Here is a 13,530-nt window from a genome sequence, read left to right as displayed (position 1 = left end):
AAACCTAGTGCAGGATCATCGTCGCAGAGAGTTCACGCTCATCTCGTTCAATCTGGTATTTAATTTTTTATATTCGCTTTATTTTTATTTTTGGAAAACACATTATTGTGATTTTGGATTATTTGTATAGAGTGATGGACTCAATTGTGAGTGTTTGTCTTATTCAATCCTAGCACTTGATTATAATTCCATTCAAACTCATAGTTTGTTTAAAAACCTTGTTAGTGTTCCTTTGAAGAAATACCTATTCTTGGTTGACAATTATGCGTGTTTCTCATGCTAATCATTAGCCATCATCTTTTCTTATATTACACATTCTTATCTAGTTCATCATTTTAATTTTGTTCGGTTTGGAAGATGGGTTTAAGCTTTGTATAATGGAACTGTGAATTTGACTTTCCACACAAACTGTTCGATGAAATGTGTCTCCCATCTCTTTGTTGCTATAAGGAATTATTTTTCTAGATGTTTTCTATTCCTTTATTGAAAGTTCCTTACTAGCAGTTTGCAACCTCAAAGGTTTCAAGCTTTGATTTTGTGTGGGTTGAATTTATATAGATGTTGCAGAAAATATTGATCTTCAATTTGAACTTAGAAAATTTTTAGGCACTTCTGAGTTCATTTTATGTTAGTTAAGTAATCAGAGTTTCATCAAAATGTTTGCCCACATAAATAGTCGTCGAGTCTAAAAGTTTTGTTATCTTCCAATCTTAGGTTCCAATTTCTAGTAGTAGATGTGTCTTCTTATGAAATTGACGTCATTTTGGGAACATAACTTGAGGAAGAGAATTTTTTTTTTACCATACTATGGTTTGGTTACACCTCCACTTTACCCTATTAGCTTAGTTTTTGATTTTTGTGTGCTGTTGGATAAAGGAGCTAATGGAAGTATGGAACTAATAGAGCTAAATGGGCAAATGTAAGTTTTGCCTATCTTACGTATCTACCATTGGTTAATTACTGTACTAATTTTTATTGTGCTAATTGCAGCTGATGGACATTCTTTTTTCTCGTTTGGAACCTCATAACACCTTGTCTGCACTCTCTGCAGGGTATTTTGGCAGAGTATCTCATCATTTATCAATAAAGTATTTGATCTTTATTTCTATAATATATTTTTATTTTAGATGATATCTTATTTCTTTCCCATCATTTGACAGGTGATTATGTGCATATGTTGAGGAAGACAGTCACACTTGTGAACTGTGTATAGTTAACTCTACTTAATGACTGGTATCTTACTGGTTTGAAACTCTATTTTGAAGGCCATTTATTGTAATCTTAACATTCAAAGACCGTGATAAGTTGCCTTGTACTTGTTTGCCAGGTCTACCGTCTGCTTGTAGGGCCTGCTGCATGGTTACTTCACGACCGACCCTCTACGTATTATAAGGTGCTCGGAATAATGGTAAGGTTCATTAATTTTTGTATTTTCTGTAAACTTCAGAAAAATATGATTTTTTGTCATACTTCTAGAGGTATTTATTACCAGGTGAAGTTCCAGTTTAATGTGTTCACTTTGTTTTCGACTTTAAAACCATGATATCCTTGATCAATGCGCTACAGTACCACGTTTAGGGAAGCAGGAACTAAAGCTTGAATATAGTACATTATAGCCTCATATCACGGTGTCCCGCATTCAGCAAGGAAGTGAAGTTGAGGATGCTTGCATATGGCTGGCTGTAGGGAATGGAGAGATAAATTAAGTCTCGTACAATTTGTTGTTTTTTGTTAGGCGAATGATGCATCAGTGTTTAGCAGCTGGTTTTTGCTTTGACGTTTTGTTCTACTTTTAATGTATATGGTTGTTATTTTTGATTACCGGATGGTTTAGACCAAAAAAAAAATGTATATGGTTGTTAAGGAATACTTTTGTAAACAAGGATTTTTGATTTTAATGAAATTTACAAGATTACTTGAAAATGAAATTTGTAAGAATGTTTTTTTTTCTTTTTTTTTTTATGAAACCAATCAATCCCACAAAAAAAAAAAATATCCATATAATTTTTTTTTATAAAAATTAATAATTATAAACATCGGATTTTTATAAAAAAACCGATGTCTATATTTTACAATAGACATCAGACTATTTAGATATCTGATGCCTATGGCAAAGAATGGACATCAGACTTCCAAAAAGGCTGATGTCTATATGTCATATGGACATCAGATATATAGAGAAATCCGTTGTGCAAATTTTAATGGACATCGGTTTAAAATCCGATGTGCATTACTCCATAATGGACATGACCAAACTCTACATCGGGTGTGTATCTGATGTCCATATACAAAAAAGTCCGATGTGCATAACAGGTTTTGTAGTAGTGCATTGTCTTTTTAGGGAGGTAGGAGATGGTTGCGTGTGTGTTTTGTCTTACTTTGAGTCGGGATAGTAGGTCTCCTGATGCTTTGTGTAGTTCTTGGGTATTGTTAAGTGTTCATTGGGAAGTCTTTTTGTGTGTTGTGTGTCTTGTTTTAGAGTAGAGTGTGAACATCGGGACGAAGTTCTTTTTAAGGGGGGAAGACTGTAATACTACAGATTTTTATAAGCTAGTACTCGACCCAGTAGAGCCTACTCGGCCGAGTAGTGTCAAGAGTGTAGTCTGTTTGGGTTCTGCCGAGGAATACTCGGCCGAGTATAGTGAATACTCGACCGAGTAGAGGATACTCGGCCGAGTATACACTTTACTCGACCGAGTATCCGGTCTGGCGAGTAATATTTCAGCGGTTTGATGCGGGAGTGTTTAGGATTATTTAATATTGAAAGTCAGTTTCTAAACGTCATTTACAACCCTAATCATTGTACGATTACTCTAATCACTCCCTAATCCTTCACTGTGTGTGCAATCGTCGTAGTCCTTGCGTTCAATCTTTCATTATACTGTTGGTAAATCCTTATTTCCCATGGTATTTATATATTTTGAGGGTTTACTGTATATAGGGAATTAGGGAAAAAGGGGATTGTGCAATGTGTGATTGTGCTTTGTGGTTATTGTATAGGAGAAGACTTCGTAGAGGAACCTTTCTGATTGTTCGATTTCCATATTGCTGTTGTTGCTAAGGTAGGGTTTCTCCTACTCGGTACTGTTCATTGATTAAGATTGTATTGTTTCATAATTGTTGTTATCTGCTGATCATCGGAGAATGGGTGTTATGGTGACAGTGTTGGTGTGGTAGTGTGGTGACGGTTGTGGTGTTGTGACAGCTGTGATGCTGTGTGTGTGTGATTGTGGTGGAGTCACTTGCGGGAGTGGCTTCACACCCTAGTTTGACCTCCGTGGAACCCGCCACGTTAGGGGATGTGCACATTAAGGGACAAGGATTGTTAGTTACTTTTTGATGAGCTGGACTAGGTGGCGATGGGATGCGGTCACCCACTGGCGGAGTGGACTACCTGTTGTGATGGGTAATCTGGTAGGGCTACACACTTCGGTGTGTAGTCGGTTACTACGGAGGATGATCAGCCGGTTGCATTGTTTGTTTGTCTTGTATTGATTGAATGGTACTAACCCCGTTGTTGGTGTTGGTTGTATCTGTTGTGATCCATTCGGGGATGGGGAGCAGGTTTGACAGATATTGCTTTTGGTGAGCTTGGGCGGTCATGGGGGAGTCGTCTTCACCAGTTCTAGCATCACAGTCTTGAGTCTTAGTTATGATTTTGTAGTTGTCAGACATTGGATTTATTTTATTGGTTTTGTTTTGGATTTGGTTAATGTAAATATTTATTCTTTATGGTAATTTTAATAAATGTGCTCAGTTTAGACGCTTTTGATATATACTAACCTCGGGCAACCGAGATGGTAACACACTTTCATGGTAGGGTGGTCCTGGTAAGGCAACTTGGTATGAGGGGGTGTTACATCTTCGGCGGAATGGACTACTCCTAGTCCCTCCATGAATTGCCTAATCCAAACAGCTTCCTTTCCAGCCTCAGACGCTGCAAGGTACTCAGCCTCTGTTGTAGAATCTGCGGTAACGCTTTGCTTGAAGCTGTTCCAGCAAACAGTTCCTCCATTTAGCATAAACACATAGCCGGATTGGGATTTCATATCATCCTGATCGGTTTGGAAACTAGCGTCCGTGTAACCTCTTACACGCAACTTAGTTTCTCCTCCAAACACTAAGAATTAATCCTTGGTCCTTCTCAAGTACTTAAGGATGTTCTTTACGGCTATCCAGTGACTCTCACCAGGCTTGGCTTGATAACGACTTGTCATGCTCAAGGCATACGCAACGTCGGGACAAGTGCAAATCATAGCATACATGATAGACCCAACAGCGGAAGCATAAGAGACGGTCTTCATGTGTTCAATCTCCTTAGGGGTAGAGGGAGACTGATCGGTCCGTTTCGTTTTCTCAATTTAATAGATGTCGTCGTTGGGTCACGTCCGAATCAAAACATAGTTTATAGCTTCACAAACAACTCTACAATTAGTAAAGAGGCAAGTAAAGGTCGGATCCCAAGGGACAGGAATTGAGATGAGATTTCTATTGAAACTAATGGTGTCTTAGGGGTGTCACAATTTGGGTTGATGTAGAAGGTCACTAACTAAATAGAAATGAAAGTAAATAAGCAAGATGAATTAAAAGGGTTGTAAACAATTGATAAAAAGCACTAGGGTGTCATGGGGTCATAGGGGAATCATGGGAATTGATCATACAAACATGTTCTCAAATTATAAGCAAGAAATTATTGTTGTGATGGATTGAGTTGGGTTATATCTTACAATCCTAGGAAAGTTTGGGTCCCGGAACCGAATCGATTAGATTGTACAACACCTACAAGTCGACTTAGTCTTCCCTACTCAACAACATGCATGGTCTAATGAGACTCGAGTTGGTTTATGTGTTACAAGTCTCATTGAAAAGATAGGTGATGGGTAAAAAATGCAAGGATTCATAGACTCACATTTCATCAAACATAACATGTGCATGAGTTGAGATCAAAACAAGCAAGCAAATAAACCATGAAAGCATATTAATTTAAGCATGAATCATTCCCCATGTTGGTTTCCCCTAATTACCCATTAACCCTAGCTAGGTCACTAATCACTCTTTATCATGTTGATCATGCTAGCAAGGTTGTCAATCATACCAACAAAAGGAAACATGATGAATAAATGAAAGTAATTAACAATAATTAAAAAGGGATTAAGAGAATTATACCTACTAATGATTCCAATAACAAAGCAAAGAATAAAAGAAGTATTTGATGCTTGATTGAGAGGTTGTCAATCTCCCAATAATAACCCAAATAATCTTCAATTACCCAAAATAAAGGATGAACAAAAGAGAGATTAAGGAAATAAAACTTGTATTAGAACTTGATTAATTGTTGATTACAATACTAAAGAGAGATTTGATTGATATTAACTACTCTAAATATTGATAAGAAGAACCTACTCTTCTAATTAAACTAATGGGGTATTTATAGTGGAAATTAGGTGGATGCATTAGGGTTAACTAAAGGCTAAACTAGTAATTACACTTTTTAGATTGAGCAGGGAGAAGCCGGTATTTTTCGAAGGAAGGGCTTCTTTCTTTGTAGCTTGGAGAAGACGAAATTTCGCTGTACTGGAATCCGTGCGTATTAGAGTCGGGACAGACAGATTTAGGCAGGGGAAGACGTGCGTCTTCAGGGGAATCCGGGCGGATTGTGTGGGCTGCTAATCCGGGCGTCTTTGAGGGAAGACGCACGGATTGTGCTTGTGGAGGACGGGCGGATTCAGGACAATCCACTCGGATTGTTGCTCAGCACTATTTCTTCTTCTTTTCTTCCCTTTTCTTCATAAAATCCTTGGGGATTTCCTCGGGGATGCAAGGATCCTTTCTCAACATTGCTCATCTACTATCATATGTACAAAGGCCTTCTAATCTTGTCTCTCCTTGATGCTTGGTCATTGAATTCAATCAATTTAGTCTTATTTTGCCATGAAAATGCAAGATTTGCACTCCTTTCCTACCAAGGGATCAAAATCTCAAAGAATATGCAAAACAAAGAACTAAAGACAATAAAAGACCCAAATATGCACTAAAAAGCCTGGGAACAAGGCTAATTTGGGGGCTAAATATGCGCTAATTATGGTCACATCAAATATCCCCAAACTGAACATTTGCTCATCCCGAGTAAAGAGGTGAGAAAGACTAGGACCATTATTTAAACTAACCTAATAACATAGTCGATATGAGATAATTAGCGGGTCTCACTCCGCCCCTTCAACTCACAACAAGACAACCATGAGGTAGGATGCCTTCTTGCAAGGCAAGGTGGGTCTTGCCAAAATGGCGACACATCCAAACATTAAGCACACAAAATCAAATAATGGATGCATCTACAAAAGGAATACCCACTTCCTCATCAAGTGGCGGAGGCAACCAAAAGAGAACAAATTTAAGAGCATATAATCCTTCACAAATACTAGTTCAAAAAATTACTAAGGCTAAGAGGATGGCACTAAATCACCTCCAAATGGTGTTAAACTAGACTACTTTCGTCCTCAATTTCCAAATGCTTTCGTCAAGAGCGATCGGATGGTGGTGGAATGATGATCCCTATGATGCTAGTAGCATATGACATGACAAGTCTCGAATTCTCTACAAAATTAAAGGTCATGGATCGTCCCAAGCTCAACAAAGTGGCTTGACAAAAAGGCTTTTTGGGAATAAAATGCTCAAATCTTTATAAACAAAGGGCGGATATGACTAGTATTCAAAATTGTCCTCATTTATCTTTCACATTTCAAAAAATTAAGATGGGGTTTGCCCCTTCCGGGCTAGTGTCCTTTGCTTTCGCCAATCGCTTATTAGGCAATCGGTTAACCTCTAGACAATAGCTTTTCGGGGTGATAGTCACTCTGTCTCTGGGCGGTCGAATTCACAACCGTGTGGGGCCCCAATTCAATGGATCTCTCTCCAAAGCACATCGAAGTGGTACGCCTCCATCAAAACAACTAAATTTCTCAACATTTCAAGATTTCATAACATTTGAGGTTTCCTTAGCAATAAATTACTTCCACATGACAAAATTTTTGAAATGAGCACTTCAAGCTTATTGATAGAAAATATTTTTGGGTTGCCTTACCACAAGGTCAATCAAGGTCACCTAGACAAGTTAACCAAGTCCACATCGCATCACGAGGTTGGATAGGTGACTCACATGCAAACCCTTGACTAGGCTTTGGGTCATGGGTCAAAAGACACTAGTATGACACTATCTAGGGTGTTTTACAACCATTCTAGTAGGCAAAGTCTTAAGTTGAAAAATTATTTGTAATGGCTTAGTTGCTCTTGTCAAAGTTCTCAATTAGGCACTTTTCAAAATGTTTTATCTAAATGCAACTATATGCCATGATGCAACTATTATATACATCCTAATGCAAGTGATTCTATCAACTAATATGACATATAAACTAAATGCAAGTCCTAAGTTCACATTGTTATACCGCATCAATCAAAACAAAGCCACATAGTCATTAACATAAAGAGGAAAAAGGAGATTGGAAAGATCATACCATGCGGTCTTCATGATCCTCATGTCTCGGATGTGGCGTAGTCAATCAATGTGAACAAGGATAAAACAAACAATATATACAATATATACATATATATATAACTACACTACAAAAGAAATAAACATGTTTTTGGGTTTTTCAATTTTCAAATTTTTATGGTTTTTCGAAATTTTTCAATTTTTTTGGATTTTTGAATAAAAGTTAAGTTAGAATTCTCCATCCCCACACTAATATGGGCATTGTCCTCAATATCCAAAATGATGGGAAATTATGCAAACATGATGCATGATTTCTACACTAAATGCAAGCTACACTAATCTATACTACATGATGCATGGTTTTTGTTTATGACGGAGAGGATAATTTAGATTACCTCCCGTTGTGCATGCATTAACTTCCCCAAACCGATCTAGACATTATTGCTAATGTCCAAGGATGGGTGTAGTTCATGCACACACTATGCAATGCATGAAACTAATTTTGTCATTTTGGATTTTGAAAAGGTGGGAACAATAAAATGAGAACACCTCAATGGGGCCGAGGTGTTAGTCCTCTATGGTGCTAGGACTACTCCATCAATGATCAAGAAAAATAATTAAAACAAAGAGAGAAATAGACAAACCTTGAGAGGGTAGGAGCCTCCAAAGCTTGCTAATCTTCCATCATATCATCATTATCATCACCTTCCTCACTTGAAGTGGTCTTATCACCACTTTCTTCTTCACTTTCTTCTTCACCTTGCTCATCATCCTCTTCTCCTTCTTCACTAGCTTCTTCATCAATGTTATCATCAACCTCTTCATTACCAACAACCTCATTATCACCCGGAACAACCCTAGATGCACTCGGAAATAGGACTTCCTTATCCGCCCAACTAGGCAAAGGACATGATGGGTCAAGTAGTCCTTGCCTAGCTAAATGTAGGAGGGGTGGATATTGGGCTAAGTAAGCATTTTTCCGATCCTCGAAAGCTTGCTTGTGCATCTCTTGCATGAGAAGAGTCAAATAATCATTTCTTGCTTCAACACCTTCCGGCTTGAATTCTTGGTACTCGAAAGGGTAGGGTGGTGTGACAATGGAAGAGGAGGGCATTTCAATTTCACCCTTTTGTTGTTGGATAATATACTCGGCCTCTTTTGAAAGGGGAAGTAGATAGTTGGTCCGGTGGACACTCAATCGACAAATCTTTGAAGGCAAAGTGAAAGAACTAGCCTCACTAGTGAGCCATCCATACTTGGTGTCAAGAGGGTTATGGGCAACCCACTTGTACTTGTGTATCATAGTATGCATATCAACGAGATGACCACCCTCTTTCGCCTCATACTTGTTATCTTTGTTGAAGTTAGGATCAAAGTATTTAGCTAGGATAGTGACTAGGCCTCCATTCACAATAACGGTACTGCCTTTCTTCCCACAATCCATATTTAACCATCTATCCACCAAGAGCCTTATAAAGTTAAAAGGCTTGGTGAATTCCCTCCAACGTTCAAAGCCGACTCAAGAAGAACAAAATCGAGTTTGGTGAAATGGTTGGTGTCTTTTCTTGCATTGATGGTGTTCCCTACGACCTTGTGCCATACTCTTATGCCCGGATGGTGGACTAAAAGAGCACGACTCGCATGAAAGTCTTCAAATTTCCTTCCGGAAATCGCCTCGCAAAGAGGGTCGGGGTCATACTTGCCAACATTCTTAAAATAACTCGGAGAATCACTAAGACCCAAAGCATTACCCATTTCCTCAAAGGAGATGCGTCTACTAACATTAGCTAGACTAAACTCGATGGTCTCCATAGTCTCAACCTTGTTAACTTACAAAGAAGTCAAAAATTCTAAGGTAAGGGAGGGGTATGTCAATTCTTTTGATTCAAACAATTTCTCCAACCCCATGGCATTGAAAAAGGCTCTAGTTTGCTCAAGGACACCCAATTTTTCTAAGGTATCTTCACAAATAAACTTGGTGGATTGAAATGATTTTCTAGCAAACTTGGCAAAAGTGTCCCTATGGGATTTGGAAATGAAAATTACCTCCGGCTAGTTTGCAAGTTGATTAATTTCCGGAGTAGTAGATGTTGTTTCTCCCATGGGAGGTTGTTGTTGTTGTTGCACTTCCAAGTTTGGGTTTGCTACCACCATAGCCAATGCTTTCTTTGCTTGAAGACTCTTTTGCCTTAATTAAAGTGTCTTTGCCTTTGGTGCCTTTGCCTTTGTTGCCTTTGTTGCTCCCTTAGTCCTTGCCATTGATGAATTAACCAAGAAAGGAGTGAAAAATCTTCAATTTCTAGTACACCCAAATCGATTTAAAGATGAAAGGCTTTGCCTTTATGAATTCAAAAATCGACTCAAAGGTTGAAGATTTTGTGCTTGGTTTTGATTTTTGTTGGAAGAGGAGTGATTGATTTGTTGTTAAAAGGATGTTTTGATTTGATTTTGGTGAATGTTATTGAGGAATTTTGTTTTTGCGATGGAGAGGATGAGGGTTTTGGAGGTTTTGAGTAGTGTTATGAATGAAGGAATGAAGAAATGAATGTGGGAGGGGATTTATAAAAACCCGGAAAATTTGAACTGCAGGGGTAAGACGGGCGGATTCAGCTCGGGGCGGGCGGATTCTGCCTGTTCTGGGTTGGGAAATCCTCGCCTAAAGACGGGCGTCTTTCAGTGAAGACGCTCGGATTTGCAAACACGGGACGGGCATCTTCTGCAGAAGACGGGCGGATTCCTTCACAGGGATTTTTCTTGTTTTCTTCAGCCAAGAAGACGGACGTCTTCCCTTCAGGACGGGCGGATTTTTAAAGACGGGCGGATTTGAATGCAGGACGCCCGGATTCGCTGACAGTAAAAAATATTTCAAAAGTTCAGCTCAGAGGGACGTGCGTCTTTTACCCAACACGCCCGGATTTCTTGAAGACGGGCGGATTCCCCTGAATCCGCTCGGATTCGACCCCTTTGTACCCGGATTCAGTTCCATCCGTGTACTTTGCCAATCCCTTGTCATTCTTCCATTCTTCTTCATATCTCGTGATCTTCATTGTGGGGGAACTACTAAGGCATGGATAGCCTAGGCAATTGCCATCCCCACACTAAGCTAAAGCACTACACATTAATTGAAATTATTAGTCCCTCCCTCACTTCTCTCAAACATGATAATTATCTTGATCAAAGTTTAAAAATCCAAAAATAACAAAAATGCAATACAAGAATTGAAATGCAAGTTAGGCAGTTAGAAATATTTACAAATGGTGGTTTAGGGAGGACTCCACCAAACTCTCATTCTTGATGAGATATCAAGGGGGCATGTCCAAGGTGTTGTTGATGTTGCTCAACACCTTGAAAAAGTAATCAAACGTTTGTTCATTATCATGATAGAGGTCTTCAATAGACCTTGACCCTTGTTGTCGGTCTTGATCGATGGCATTACCAATGTAGGGATTAAAAATCCCTTCAAATTCGTCGTCCCAAAGACCACATACTTCATTAAGTTGATCATTGAAAATCTCTTGATTTGATGGAGACAACTTTCCCATTCCCTTTTCTTGGCCAATGAGGCCATCTTCTTCATTGCTTGACTTTGATGAGCTTTGCAAGCTCTCTTTGTCACAATTTACTTGCTCTTTGAATGGAGCATCTTCAATTTTCTTCTTCCATTGGAGTTCCGACTTCTTCTTTTCATCCTTCCGACTATAATGATCGATCATAAAACACGGTTCATGTAAACGGGGAGCTCTCATAGTCTTGTCAAGATTAAAAGTTATACTCTCATCTCCCACTTCTAGAGTGAGCTCACCATGTTTGACATCAATCACCGCACCCGCGGTGTGTATGAAGGGTCTTCCTAGAATGATTGGAATGTTGGAATCTTCCTCCATATCAACAATGACAAAGTCTACCGGGATGAAAAACTTCCCAATTCGTACGGGGACATCTTCCCATATCCCTAATGGTGTCTTCGTCGATCTATCGGCCATTTGGAGTGTGATATTGGTGCATTTAAGCTCTCCCATCCCCAACCTTTTACTCATCGAGTACGGCATAACACTCACATAAGCCCCTAGATCACATAAGGCTTTGTTGATCGTGGTGTCACCAATGGTACACGGTATTGAGAAGCTTCCCGGATCCTTTAGTTTTGGAGGTGAACTCCCTTGAAGTATTGCACTACTCACCTTAGTGAAGGCGATAGTCTCAAGTTTCCGGATCGACTTCTTCTTTGTGAGGATGTCTTTCAAGTATTCCGCATAGGCCGGCACGTGATTGATTAATTCCGTGAAAGGAATTGAGACTTCCAAATTCTTCACAATTTCCATAAACTTTCCAAGTTGGTCATCAAATTTGGGTTTGGCTTGACGACTTGGAAAAGGAAGTATAATCACAATGGACTCCTTCTCCTTGGCCTTGTCTTCATTTTTATTTGAAATTTCTTCTTTTGATGATTCTCCATCTTTGGAGTTTTGCACAATTTCTTCCTTATCACTTGCTTCCACAACTTCATCCTCAACTTGCTTCTTCGGTGCTTCATACCTTGTACCACTTCTCAAGTGAATGGCACTAACCGTTTCATGTCGTGGGGGATTACTTTGAGGTGGTAATTGCCCCTTTTGTCTTTGTGAGCTTGAAGATGCTAGTTGAGTCAATTGGGTTTCCAACATCTTAGTGTGAGCTAGAATGTTTTTGATGGTGGTTTCTTTTGCTTGACTATCTTTTTGCATTTTAGTGAAAAATTCTTGTTGACTCTTTTGCATTTGGAGGACTGCTTTTTGAACATCAAAACCTTGGTCATTTTGGTGATTGTATGGATTTTGGTTTTGGTAACCTTGGTTTTGGTTGAAAAAGGGTCTTTGATTTTGGTTTCTCATGGGAGGTGGGGTGTATGTTGTTTGAGGGTTTTGAACATTTTGGCTTTTGTATGAGAGATTTGGATGAAACTTGGTGTTTTCATTGTAATAGTTGGAATAAGGGGTACCACTCTTGTATGCTTGGAAAGCATTCACTTGTTCATTTGTTCCCCTACATTCACCTTGGTCATATCCCAAAGTTCCACAATTCTCACATATCCCACTTGGGATTGATGAGGATGCCGTCATGGCATTAACATGATGCTTTGGTGATTTTGAGGCTTCTTCAAGTCTAGCCATATCTTGTTCAAACTTCAAATTGATTGTGTCAATGTGAGCACTAAGTTGAGCACCCAATTGAGTAACGGAGTCCACTTCATGCTTTCCTCCTCTAGTAGCCTTGCGAGGTCTACTATATTGTGAGTTATGGACCGCCATTTCCTCAATCTTGTTCCATGTTTGATTGTCATCAACTTCGGTGAACATTCCATTTGATCCCATATTGAGAATGTTCCTTGAATCTTCATATAGACCGTTCCAAAATTGTTGTACCAAGAACCACTCGCTAAGTCCATGGTGAGGACATGAGCGACAAATTCCCTTAAACCGCTCCCAAGCTTCATACAAAGATTCTTCATCCCTTTGCTTAAAACCCGTAATTTGAGCTCTTAGCATGTTAGTCTTTTCCGGTGGGTAGAACTTTTTGTAGAAAGCTAGAGCCAACTTCTTCCAAGAATATATTCCGAGAGTGGCCTTATCAAGGCCCTTCAACCATTGTTTCGCGGTGCCGATTAGAGAAAAAGGAAATAAGACCCATCGAATTTGGTCTTGAGTCACACCGGTTTGAGAAATCGCATCACAATAGTCACAAAAGGTTTCCATATGAGAATGAGGGTCTTCACTAGGCATCCCCCCAAATTGGCTCCTTTCGACTAATTGGATAAAGGCGGATTTGGCAATAAAATTTCCGGTCAAATGTTGTGGTGTGGGAGTACCATTGGGTAGGTTATCCTCGGTGGGTACGGAATGTGATGAAAATTTTGGCATTGTAGGTTGATTTTGTGGGGTATTTTGTGTTGGGTTCTCCTCACCTTCTCTTGCAAAAGGGTTGATGAACTCAATAGTTGGTTCAATATCCACTACCTCACTAATACCTCTCAAATTCCTCCTAGCAAATCTCCTATTGTTTGT

At 39.2% G+C, this 13,530-nt stretch overlaps 1 non-coding gene across 1 annotated transcript; it reads left to right on the top strand.

Annotated features, from left to right (window-relative positions):
• Positions 1-12,907: 12,907 nt before the first annotated feature.
• Positions 12,908-13,014, top strand: LOC141602857 (small nucleolar RNA R71). The gene has a single exon (XR_012524763.1). It is a non-coding gene; the product is annotated as a small nucleolar RNA R71 (small nucleolar RNA).
• Positions 13,015-13,530: the final 516 nt, after the last annotated feature.

This window comes from Silene latifolia, chromosome 9 (genome assembly GCF_048544455.1).
Source record: "Silene latifolia isolate original U9 population chromosome 9, ASM4854445v1, whole genome shotgun sequence".
In the NCBI taxonomy this organism is placed as follows: domain Eukaryota; kingdom Viridiplantae; phylum Streptophyta; class Magnoliopsida; order Caryophyllales; family Caryophyllaceae; genus Silene; species Silene latifolia.
Note: the sequence above shows the minus strand (reverse complement) of the source record. Positions and strands in the feature narration are given on the sequence as shown.